Source organism: Triticum dicoccoides, chromosome 4B (assembly GCF_002162155.2).
Source record: "Triticum dicoccoides isolate Atlit2015 ecotype Zavitan chromosome 4B, WEW_v2.0, whole genome shotgun sequence".
NCBI lineage: Eukaryota > Viridiplantae > Streptophyta > Magnoliopsida > Poales > Poaceae > Triticum > Triticum dicoccoides.
Genome location: NC_041387.1, coordinates 636,109,307 through 636,123,095, shown reverse-complemented (window position 1 = coordinate 636,123,095; position 13,789 = coordinate 636,109,307).

Sequence of the window (13,789 nt, the reverse complement as noted above, 5' to 3'; positions counted from 1 at the left end):
AATACAATGCTTGCTAACCTTCAATAAATTAACAACCTCTACTTCTTAGATGTGAAGTCATTACTCCCCATGGGATAAGCAAATGAGACATATATAATTTCAGATTTATGACATTCAACTCATTCAACCATTTACTCATAGGATATAAGTGAAGCACACGAGTAAATGACAAACTACTCCAAAAAAATATAAGTGAAGATCAATAAGTAGTTGAATAGTTATTTAGCTATGTGAGGACTCTCCCTCATTTAAGAATTCCAGATCTTGGTATTTTATTCAAACAGCAAGCAAAGCAAAATAAAATGACATTGCAAGGATAGCACAACTCATGTGAAGAAGCAAAAAACTTAGGTTCAACCGATACTAACCGATAGTTGTTGAAGAAGAAAGGTGGGATGCCTACCTGGACATCCCCAAGCTTGAGCTTTTGTGTCTCCTTAATTCCTTTTATATCACGGTTTCCTAAATCTTAAAAACTTCATCCACACGAAAACTCAACAAGAACTCGTGAGATAAGTTAGCATAAAACAATGCAAAAACCTTATCATTCTCTACTGTAACAAATCACTAAAATTATTATTCAACATTGAATACTAAATGTCTCTGCATATTTAATACTCCTATCCTCAAATAGAATCATTAAACAAGCAAACATATGCAAACAATGCGAACATAACAGCAATCTGCCAAAACAGTACAGTCTGTAAACAATGCAAGATTCATCATACTTCCCTAACTCCAAAAATTATGAGAAAACTATTAAGCTGTAGAAGATATATTAGAGCTCATTATGCAAAAAGATTCAACATTATATCATTCCCTTAATTTTCTAGGGAATTTTGGCAACAGCGGCAAACTTTCTGTTTTCAAACAGCAACATGTATACTAGCAAAATAAGCATGGTAAAGGCTATCCTTGACATTTTTATTGAAAATATAGATGCAAAACATTATTCTAAATAACAACAGCAAATACTAACAAAAGAAATTGATGCTCCAAGCAAAACATATATCATGTGGCGAATAAAAATATAGCTCCAAGTAAAGTTACCGATGAACGAAGACGAAAGAGGGGATGCCTTCCGGGGCATCCCCAAACTTAGGCTCTTGGTTGTCCTTGAATATTACCTTGGGGTTCCTTGGGAATCCTCAAGCTTAGGCTCTTACCACTCCTTATTCCATAGTCCATCAATCTTTACCCAAAACTTGAAAACTTCAACCACACAAAACTCAAAACAGAACTCGTAAGCTCCGTTAGTACAAGAAGACAAAACCACCACTTTAAGGTACTGTAATGAACTCATTATTTATTTATATTGGTGTAATATCTACTGTATTCTAACTTATCTATGGTTCATACCCTCCGATACTACTCATAGATTCATCAAAATAAGCAAACAACACAATGAAAACAGAATCTGTCAAAAACAGAACAGTCTTTAGTAATCTGTATCATTTGAATACTTCTGTAACTCCAAAAATTCTGAAATAAATTGGTGGACCTGAGAAAATTTTCTATTAATCAGCTGCAAAAAGAATCAACCTATAATCACTCTCCAGTAAAAAAAATGGCAGCTAATCTCATGAGCGCTGATTTTTTTGTTTTTACAGCAAGATCACAAAGACTTCACCCAAGTATTCCCAAAGGTCCTACTTGGCACAAACACTAATTAAAACATGAAACCACATATAACCAGAGGCTATATGAATTATTTATTATCAAAAAGTAACAAAAAGCAAAGAAACAGAAATAAAATTGGGTTGCCTCCCAACAAGCGCTATCGTTTAACGCCCCTAGCTAGGCATGATGATTTCAATGATGCTCACATAAAAGATAAGAATTGAAACATAAAGAGAGCATTATATAGAACATGACTAGCACATTTAAGCCTAACCCACTTCCTATGCATAGGGATTTCTTGAGCAAACAACCTATGGGAACAATAATCAACTAGTATAGGAAGGTAAAACAAGCAAAACTTCAAGATTTTAAGCACATAGGGAGGAAACTTGATATTATTGCAATTCCCACAAGCATATATTCCTCCCTCATAATAATTTTCAGTAGCATAATGAATGAATTCAACAATATAACCAGCACCTAAAGCATTCTTTTCATGATCTACAAGCATAGAAAATATACTACTCTCCACATAAGCAAAATTCTTCTCATTCGGAATGGTAGTGGGAGAAAACTCAACAAAATAATTATCATGTGAGGCATAATCCAATTGAAAACTAAAATCATGATGACAAGTTTCAAGGTTATCATTATTCTTAATAGCATACAAGTCGTCACAATAATCATCATAGATAGCATCTTTGTTCTCATAATCAATTGGAACCTCTTCTGAAATAGTGGAATCATCACTAAATAAAGTTGACACTCTTCCAAATCTACTTTCATATTCATCACAATAAGATTCAATATCCTCCAAAATAGTGGGATCAATACTACCTAAAGTTGACACTCTTCCAAACCCACTTTCATCAATATAATCATCATAAATAGGAGGCATGCTTTCATCATAATAAATATTCTCATGAAAACTTCGGGGACAAAAAAATATCATATTCATCAAACATAGCATCCCCAAGCTTGTGGATTTGCATATCATTATATCATGGATATTCAAGGAATTCATACTAACAACATTGCAATCATGCTCATCATTCAAAGATTTAATGCAGAACATTTTGTAGACTTCTTCTAGTAGCACTTGAGCACAATTTTCCTTACCATCATTCTCACGAAAGATATTAAAAAGATGAAGCGTATGAGACAAACTCAATTCCATTTTTTGTAGTTTTCTTTTATAGACTAAACTAGTGATAGAATAAGAAAAAAAGATTCGATTGCAAGATCTAAAGATATACCTTCAAGCACTCACCTCCCCGGCAACGGCGCCAGAAAAGAGCTTGATGTCTACTACACAACCTTCTTCTTGTAGACATTGTTGGGCCTCCAAGTGCAGAGGTTTTTAGGACAGTAGCAAATTTCCCTCAAGTGGATGACCTAAGGTTTATCAATCCATGGGAGGCGTAGGTTGAAGATGGTCTCTCTCAAACAACCCTGCAACCAAATAACAAAGAGTCTCTTGTGTCCCCAATACACCCAATACAATGGTAAATTGTATAGGTGCACTAGTTCGGCGAAGAGATGGTGATACAAGTGCAATATGGATAGTAGATAAAGGTATTTGTAATCTGAAATTCTAAAAACAGCAAGGTAGCAAGCGATAAAAGTGAGCGTAAATGGTATTGCAATGGTAGGAAACAAGGCCTAAGGTTCATACTTTCACTAGTGCAAGTTCTCTCAACAATAATAACATAATTGGATCACATAACTATCCCTCAACATGCAACAAAGAGTCACTCCAAAGACACTAATAGAGGAGAACAAAAGAAGAGATTATGGTAGGGTACGAAACCACCTCAAAGTTATCCTTTCTGTTCTATCTATTCAAGAGTCCGTAGTAAAATAACATGAAGCTATTCTTTTCGTTCAATCTATCATAGAGTTCATACTAAAATAACACTTTAAGACACAAATCAACCAAAACCCTAATGTCACCTAGATACTCCATTGTCACGTCAAGTATCTGTGGGCATGATTATACGATATGCATCATACAATCTCAGATTCATCTATTCAACCAATACAAAGTACTTCAAAGAGTGCCCCAAAGTTTCTACCGGAGAGTCAAGATGAAAACGTGTGCCAACCCCTATGCATAGGTTCATGGGCGGAACCCGCAAGTTGATCACCAAAACATACATCAAGTGGATCACGTGAATATCCCATTGTCACCACAGATAAGCACGGCAAGACATACATCAAGTGTTCTCAAATCCTTAAAGACTCAATCCGATAAGATAACTTCAAAGGGAAAACTCAATCCGTTACAAGATAGTAGAGGGGGGAGAAACATCATAAGATCCAACTATAATAGCAAAGATCGTGATACATCAAGATCGTGCCATAGAGAGAACACGAGAGAGAGAGAGAGAGACCAAACACATAGCTACTGGTACATACCCTCAACCCCGAGGGTGAACTACTCCCTCCTCGTCATGGAGAGCGCCGGGATGATGAAGATGGCCACCGGTGAGGGATTCACCCTCCGGCAGGGTGCCGAAACAGGGTCCCGATTGACTTTTGGTGGCTACAGAGGCTTGCGGCGGCGGAACTCCTGATCTATCTTTTGTTCTGATGTTTTCGGGGTATATGGAGATATATAGGTGAAAGAAGTTGGTCGGGGGACGCTTGAGGGTCCCATGAGACAGGGGGCGCGCCCAGTAGGAGGGGCATCCTCGTGGCTTCCTCGAAGCTTCTCTGACGTGAACTCCAAGTCTCCTGGATCATGTTCGTTCCAAAAATCACGCTCCCGAAGGTTTCATTCCGTTTGGGCCCCGTTTGATATTCCTTTTCTTCGAAACAGTGCAATAGGCAAGAAAACAACAATATGGGCTGGACCTCCGGTTAGTAGGTTAGTCTCAAAAATAATATAAAAGTGTATAATAAAGCCCATAATCATTCGAAATTGATAATATAATAGCATGAATGCTTCATAAATTATAGATACATTGGAGATGTATCAAACACCACCCCTGAGTCGCAACTCGAGATGTTGTTGTGTTTCACCCAAGTTGCAACTCCGCCCCCGAGTCGCAACTCGAGCGGGTGTACTTTTTGTAGTTGCCCTTGTTGCAACTCAAGCCTCAAGTCGCAACTCATGGGGGGAGGAAGGCTCTGTTTTATCTTTTTATTTTCATGGGGGTATTGCAATTAGCCCTTGACATGCTACTCTCCCACCCTCGACTTGGAACTCAAAGGGTTGCATTTTTTATTTTTGTGTTCACCCCAGTTGCAACTCCACCCCCGAGTCGCAACTCGAGATGTTTTGTGTTTCACCCTAGTCGCAACTCCACCCCCGACTCGCAACTCAAGACGTCTTTAAATTCGCGCCAGTTGCAACACCACCCCCAATTCGCAACTCGAGATGTTGTTGTGTTTCACCCAAGTTGCAACTGCGGCCGCGAGTTGCAACTCAAGCATGGTGTACTTTTTGTAGTTGCCCTAGTTGCAACTCAAGCTTCAAGTCGCAATTCAGTTGGGGGGAGGTCGGAGGAGGCTCTGTTTTTTTCTTTTTGTTTTCATGGGTTTTTGCAATTAGGCCCCTGACATGCTACTCTCCCACCCTCGACTTGCAACTCAAAGGGTTGCATTTTTTGTTTTGTATTCAACCCAGTTGCAACTCCACCCCCGAGTCACAACTCGAGATGTTTTGTGTTTCACCGTAGTTGCAACTCCACCCCCCGACTCGCAACTCAAGATGTTTTGTATTCGCGCTAGTTGCAACACCAACCCCGAGTCGCAACTCGAGATGGTGTTTGTGTTTCACCTCAGTTGCAACTTCTCCCCTGAGTCGTAACTCGAGCGGGTGTACTTTTTGTAGTTGCCCTTGTTGCAACTCAAGCCTCAAGTCACAACTCAGGGGTGAGGAAGGCTTTGTTTTTTCTTTTTATTTTCATGGGGTTTTTGCAATTAGGACCTTGACATGCTACTCTCTCATCCCTCGACTTGGAACTCAAAGGGTTCCATTTTTTGTTTTGTGTTAACCCCAGTTGCAACTCCACCCCTGAGTCACAACTTGAGGTGTTTTGTGTTTTACCGTAGTTGCAACTCCACCACCGACTCGCAACTCAAGACGTCTTTGTATTCGTGTCAGTTGCAACTCCACCCCTGAGTCGCAACTTCAAGATGTTTTTGTGTTTCACCATAGTTGCAACTCCACCCCGAGTCGCAACTCGAGTTGGTGTAGTCTTGTAGTTGCCCTAGTTGGTAGTCAAGCCTCTAGCCTTGAATTTTTTTATGTGGTTTGTTGTTGTTGTCGTCATCGTTATTGTTGTTTGTTGTTGTTGTTGTTGTTGTTGTTGTTGTTGTTGTTGTTGTTGTTGATCCCCACCAACATCTTTTTTGTCAATGATGCCCTTATTGAACATGGAGTTTATGCCACAATTTTGTAGTGGACAGTTTTTTTGCTGGTGTCCTTCGTAGGTATTAGGCTATCATTGATGGCAAATAGGGTCCAAGATGTCGTTCACGCATGCTCCTTGTTTGCATAGATAAACGACTCTAGCATGGCGGGCAATTTCTTGGCTGTTTGTACAAGAAGACACCGGTGTTTTTTCGTCAGCACGCCGAGCCTAACGTAGGCGAAAAAGTCGTGGTCGAGTGTCCCTTGCACCCACGATCGACTTTTTATTGCAAGTTGACCATTGAGTTTTTGTAACAGCTCAAAAAGCTCTACAACAACTTGTTTTTTTAACTCAACATTTTTTTAGTTTGTTGTCAATGTTCCAATTTATTTTGTCATTTTTTGTCTCGCAAATTTTTGAAGTTTTTCCTCACTGCCTACTTGCTAGTTCAAACCACAAACAAGAAGGTTTTTTGCTACTAGGGGAGGGAAGCATCATTTCTGTAATTGAAACAATTTTTTAAGTTTTCCCAGGGGGTTGTCTGCAATATCCAAAGCACCAACGGATCTCTCATAATTATCCACACTGACACATTTACTCTGTCCATTTTTTTCGTGTGCCACTGTTTGAATTGGTGGAGGTGGAGCAGAGGAGGAAGAGACGGGGCGACTACCTCGAAGGCGATGGCGACCGAGCTGGCCGCTGACGACCCTCCCCCCCCCTGCAGTTCACCTCCGCGCGACGGGTGAGGCACTCGCCACGGACATGGCGGGCGAGCGCCATGCAGAATGCGAGGGTCACGGCATGACCATCATCGACGACCTCTGCACCGCTGACAGGCCACCACCGTCGTCTAGGTCTGCCCGCGAGCTCTGCGCGACCGACAGGATCTACCACATCCCCACCATCCCGGAGTTCTCCGAAGCCCAGGCACGGCAAGAGCCAGTGAGCAGCACACCTCCCCTCCCCCTATGAAACTTTATTTCATTTTTGTTCGTATATCAGTCAAAATCAGCAAAATCCTCTCCACCGCCATGGACGTCGTTTACGCATAGCTGTTACTGTTGGGGAACGTAGCAGAAATTCAAAATTTTCTATGCATCACGAAGATCAGTCTATGGAGATTCTGGAAACAAGAGAGAGAGGGAGTGCATCTTCATACCCTTGAAGATCGCTAAGCGAAAGCGTTACAAGAACGCGGTCGGTGGAGTCGTTCATGAAACGATTCAGATCGCGGCCGAATCCGATCTAAGCACCGAACAACGGTGCCTCCGCGTTCAACACAGGTACAGCCCGGGGACGTCTCCTCCTTCTTGATCCAGCAAGGGGAGAGGAGAAGTTGAGGGATAACTCCGACAGCACGACGGCGTGGTGGTGATGGAGCTCGTGGTTCTCCAGCAGAGCTTCGCCAAGCACTACGGAGGAGGAGGAGGTGTTGGAGGAGGGAGAGGGCTGCGCCAGGGGAAGGGTGCGGCTGCCCTCTCTCTCCCTCACTATATATAGGGGGAAGGGAGGAGGGGGAGGCGCCCTAGGGTTCCCTAGGGGAGGGGCGGCGGCCACAGGGGAAACCCTAGATGGGTTTGGGCGCCCCCACCCCTTGGAAACTTGCCCCCCAAGCCGGAAGGGGCGGATGCCCTAGGGGTGGCGCCCCCACCTCCACTGGTTAAGTGAGATGGGGCGGGAGGGGCGCTCACCCCAAAGTGGGCTGATGTGCCCCCTCCCCTTGGCCCATAAGGCCCCCCAACGCTTGCCGGGGCCTCCGAAACCCCTTTCGGACACGCTGGTCATCACCTGGTACCCCCGGAACAATTCCGGACTCCAATACCCTTCGTCCAATATATCGATTTTCACCGCCGGACCATTCCGGAACTCCTCGTGACGTCCGGGATCACATTTGGGACTCCGAACTACCTTCTTTAACCACATACTATTTCCCATAACAACTCTAGCGTCACCGAACCTTAAGTGTGTAGACCCTACGGGTTCGGGAACCATGCAGACATGACCGAGACGTTCTCCAGCCAATAACGAACAGCGGGATCTGGATACCCATGTTGGCTCCCACATGTTCCACGATGATCTCATCGGATGAACCACGATGTCAGGGATTCAATCAATCCCGTATACAATTCCCTATGTCAATCGGTATGTTACTTGCCCGAGATTCGATCGTCGGTATCCCAACACCTCATTCAATCTCGTTACCGGCAAGTCACTTTACTCGTTCTGTAATGCATGATCCCGTGACTAACTACTTAATCACATTGAGCTCATTATGATGATGCATTACTGAGTGGGCCCAGAGATACCTCTCCGTCACACGGAGTGGCAAACCCCAGGCTCGATTCGTGCCAACCCAACAGACACTTTCGGAGATACCCGTAGTGCACCTTTATAGCCACCCAGTTACGTTGTGACGTTTGGCACACCCAAAGCATTCCTACGGTATCCGGGAGTTGCACAATCTCATGGTCTAAGGAAATGATACTTGACATTAGAAAAGCTTTTAGCAAACAAACTACACGATCTTGTGCTATGCTTAGGATTGGGTCTTGTCCATCACATCATTCTCCTAATGATGTGATCCCCTTATCAATGACATCCAATGTCCATGGTCAGGAAACCATAACCATCTATTGATCAACGAGCTAGTCAACTAGAGGCTCACTAGGGACATGTTGTGGTCTATGTATTCACACATGTATTATGGTTTCCAGTTAATACAATTATAGCATGAACAATAGAAAATTATCATGAACAAGGAAATACAACAATAACCATTTTATTATTTCCTCTAGGGCATATTTCCAACAGTTACAGGGGCGTGCCTAGTATGGATTCGACTGTTTTCTGTCGCGTTTCTATGCGTGTGAGCTCCGGTGCTGGTGTTAGCGGGGCAAAATTTCTTGTTACTTGTCTTGGATGCGTGCGTTCCTACTGTTTAGTTGCAACTGTTATGTGTTTATTTGATTGGAAGCAAGTTAATTCATCCCTCTGTTAATGGATTGATTGATTATATGAAGATGTCATTTGAGAGATGGAGAGCCTGGTTGGTACATATGTGTTTTGAATGACCCAATGCGACACCTCTATGGAGGTGTCTGTCTCCCTGCCACATGATGGTGATGTTGTCCCTGCCATAAACTCTAGTCCCATGTAGTTGTTGTCCTGGATCGGAGTGGTGAAGTTGCTAGTATGCTTTCATTCTGTAGGGTCCTCTGCTCGGACCGCCCTCTGTTGCTTCAGTTTTTATGTTTTAATCCAGTCTCTGTCGAATGTACCTAGTGCCTTGCCCGTGGCTGTTTTAAGAATCCTGCCCAGATCTCAATATATATGGTGTTGAAAGGAAGAAACTGATCTTGATACACGCTTGTTTCTGAATGTTCCTCTGCTTCATGCACTCTGTCGCTTGAATGATGCTCTGTTTTGTGATGCCAAGTTTCTGAATGTTTGTTGTGGAGCCCCGCAGTCTAGCAGTTGATAGATAAGATTGTACATTCTTGATTGTGATCTGTGGTGCTTTTGACCACTTATGTGTGGCAGCAAATGCTTCATCTGCGAGGAGGATTTAGTACACTGGTCATCTATTTTGGCAGCAGATGCTCTAGCGATGTGAGGCTTGTAAAATGATCTTTACATGACGTTTTCTGCTGATGACTTTTGGGGGCTTCTTGATAATGATGGTGATTGACCCTTGTCAACTTCCTAATAAGCTATCATATCTGAACTAATTTTTAGGATGTTTAATTTTCATTTTCCGATCTGCATGTTTTGTGAGATTCAACGTATGAATTCAGACTGTTTTAAAAGAGAGACACATGGACATAAATACAAATAACTAACTCTAGCCAGACACACTTAAGGTTTTTTCCCGAGTAAAATATGTTTTCCTTCTGTCCCAAGACATTTTCCTGTATGCAACATGTCATTTTGTGTGTGTTCGTGTAGAAGAGTTTGTTTGATACTATTAAATTAAATTAATTTTTTGACATTTTTAGGGTGTATTTCAGAATTCATTGTGTGTGTTTTCCGCAGAGAGAGCACACATTTTGTTCAATTTTTTTAGGCTAGCTTCTCATGTTTTGGTTTAGGGTTCCATTTCACACTATCTCTACAAGAGATATTTAAATGTTTTTTTGGTGGCGCTCATGCATTTTTTTGTCCAAATATTTGTGTTTTCTTAAATAGGAGCTTTTAAGGAAAGATGCAATTCTTGAGCCTTTGGAGTCAAACAACAACAGTCAACATGATGATTCAGGGGATGACAACATGAGTGAACAAGAGGAGCAAACTATAGTTGATATGACAGAATCAGATGCATCAGACGGCATGCTGATTGATGGCCTGAGATCATTTGTAAATTGTGTTCTCAACTAGTGTTTTTTCTTTTTTTGTGTTGTTCTTCATAATTTCAATTCTTTGACAGAAACTTTCCTTTATTTCTACAGTTACAGAAAATACAAGAGAGGAAGCAGGAGAGGAGTGCTTTGAAAGAGAAAAACAACAAGGTTTACTTTGTGCTTTCCGTAGTTTTTGTCATTGTTAACATTTCTGAGCCATAACCAAAAATCTTATTCTAGAGAATAATACTCCTTACATGTATTAATGCTTGCTATTTGTTTCGTTTTCAGAGGACAAGGGCAGATGAAGGAAAAGGCAAAGGGCACATTAACAAAGGAAGAGAAACTGCCTACAGCAGGTTTAGCATTGGATATTTCGCAAAGATTGTTGATGATGTGTGCAAAAGCAATCATAGGATGGAGGTTGTGAGGAACGGTGGTTTTGGTTACTTGCTCGAGCTAGATGATTGTTACGTTCCAAGGCCTTTCGCACAGTGGGTCGCGGACAACATATCCACAAAAGATGAAGCAATTGTACTTGGTGGGAAATCAATTCCTCTCAACCCTGAAGCCATATCATTAGTTCTTGGCATACTAGCAGGAAGAACAAAGATCAGAGTGCTTGACGAGGAGTTCAGAAAAGCGGAGTTTCTATCACTGTTTGGGCTAACAGATCTTCCATCCATAAGTTTCTTCGGGAATAAGCTTATGAAAGAAGAACTACCTGACGACGTTTATCTTCGGTACTTCTTAACTGCCGCACTAGCAACCTTCCTGTGTCCCACATCCAACAGAAAGCCAAGCACCAAATATTTGGGAGCACTTGTGGATGTGTCAAAGTCAAAAGATCTTGATTGGTGCTCTTTTGTCCATACATGGAATATCTGTTATGTCAAAAAGTACAAAATAGATAAGTTGAAGCAGAAACGGATAACAACGACTTTGGGAGGCTGCATATATCAGCTAGCAGTATGCCCCTTCTTTTTGTTTTATATGTAACTTTTTGTTAACTTATTTTTTTGTTTTGGGAGCACTGTGTTCTCATCAAACATACTGAAGGTTTTCATTTCTTTTTTGTTTGTTTATTTGCAGGTTCGGTGTCTAGACTTCAACAATTTTGGATCAATAACAATCCCTCCAGCACTACCTAGGATTTGTTTCTGGAAAGGACAAACCATTAAACATTTCAGTGATATGCTCCTCGGGAAAGATGGATTATATGGAGCTCTTCAAGTAAATATCATACTCTGCTATTTTTCCCCTCTTTTCTTAATGTGTAGCTTTTGTTTGTTCACATTTACTCCTATTTATGTTTGTTTATACTTATACATTTTTTTGCCAGATTAAAGATGAGGTAGAAACTTGCTATGCACAAACTGATGGTGCATGGGCAAGCACCACCAAGAACTCAAACATCAGAAAAGCTATACAAAGGATCTTAGGCAACTCTTTTTCAGAGAAGGTAAAATTCATCAGACCTGATGCAGACAGCTACTTCAACACTTAATTTTAGCTATTTTTGGTTTCCCCTTCTCTTTTCTATATTTTTTTGATTTACTTGTGGAATCTTTTCTGCTTGTCAGATCAAAGAAGATATATTCCTCAATTTCCAGGAGCGCGTTAAAGATCAAAACCTGACCACATGTCTGATAGCAAAACAAGTGCTGCTAGACACTTTGAACATTGTTTCTTCTTATTTCAATGGCTCTCAACATACAAAGAAGTTAGAGTCCTCCAACCACTTGTACATGCCAACTGAAGAAGATAATGGGTCTGGCAGTACTATTAGAGTTGATTCCAATGGGACTGAAATAAACAGTGGTGTGTTTTTGAATCATTTTTTTATCACACGCAACCATGTGTTTTAAAATGATTTTTTTCATTCTTTTTGTTCTAATTCTTTGTTTTTTTTAAATTTATTGACAACCACCCTATATTGTTGGCAGATGGAAGAGGCAGGAAGAAGAGAATGAAGACTAGTACACATCAGTCATAAACTTCAACAACTAAGGACAATCTATTGGAAGTTAAAATAGAGGTATTTTTTTGCCTTTTGTAATTAGTTCTTTTCAATACCATGTTTTTTGTGTGTGCAATATTCAGCACATTTTTCTGCCATATTCTGAATTTTTCTCTGAATATCTTTCACAGGGTAGCAGACTTGAAGTAGCGGTAGAAGGAGGTGAAGCTGAAATGCAATCACTACCGTGCAATGCTCACAGAAACGACCTCGGAAAACAAGCTGAAATGGTTATTGGTTTTTAAAACCCCTTATAGTTACATCTTTTTTTAAAAGAAATTGCCCCTTAACATGCACCTTTTCCTACGAACTAACCTGCGGTGAGTGAATTCTGGAATTGTTAAAGATTGCAGATATATATGAACCCAATTTGTAAAAGCATTTTAGTGCAACAAGAATTCTACAAATAGCTTTGACAACCATGTTTTTTTGTACTTGTTTTGGGTTAGGAATAAACCATGCAGAATAGGAACGTCCCAACACAGCAACCAGAGATCAATATGCTTGATACATATACCAACATCCCCAAGTGCAATGCTAGTGATTGTTCTGCTCAAAAATAAGCAGCAGAAAACAACACTAGCCTGAACTACATGTTGTTATCAGCTAGATTGGCAAGAGCACTGGAAATGACAGATCAAGACATCAACTCAAAGGAGGAAGCCAGCACGCATGTACCACCAACTTTGTCAGGTTTCCAACATAACGCTGCCAACAGTAATCCATCTGAGTTACACCCTCCAAGGAATTTCTTTGAGCTTCTCTTAGCGCCATCATTTTTTTGATAGGTTTTTTGATCTATATTTTTTTACATCTAACTCAATCTTTTTCTTCTTCCTTTTTAAAACTCAGCATTGCATCGAAACCGAGATAGTGTATCAAGCAAACGAAGCGGCATCAATTGAGTGTGTGGGACTAGACACCACTCCTCCCCACACGAAAACAATAACCAAGGTTTTTCCCAACAAAAAACTTTTCAGACCCATGTTTGCGAACAAGCTAACTCTTTCAAACATTTTCTTTTAGTGAAGAATTGCAGTTTCTTGTTTATTTTATTTGTTTACTTTTTTGCCTTTTCTTGTGCCACATGATTTTCGTTTCAATGAAGTCAGGGAGCAGGGGAAACATGCAGTGCTTGATATTGATATCAACATAGCACTATCAAGCAGTACTGCCAACAACTCTTATATTTTTCGTTTAGTACACATGGCAATCATTTTTCTTCATGTTACTGGTAATAGCCATTTTTTCTCATTGTTTTACCTTTTTCCTTTTTTTGTCTTTTTCTGTGAAGGCGACATAGATGATAAGCACAAGCATGTGGAAGATTTCAAACACACTATGCATCCATTGGACGTTGCAAGACAAAAGTCTTTCTTTTCTGATGATACAACACCTAGTTGCAGGATTTTGGTTGACCATGATGATTGTGGAAACGAAATAACAGG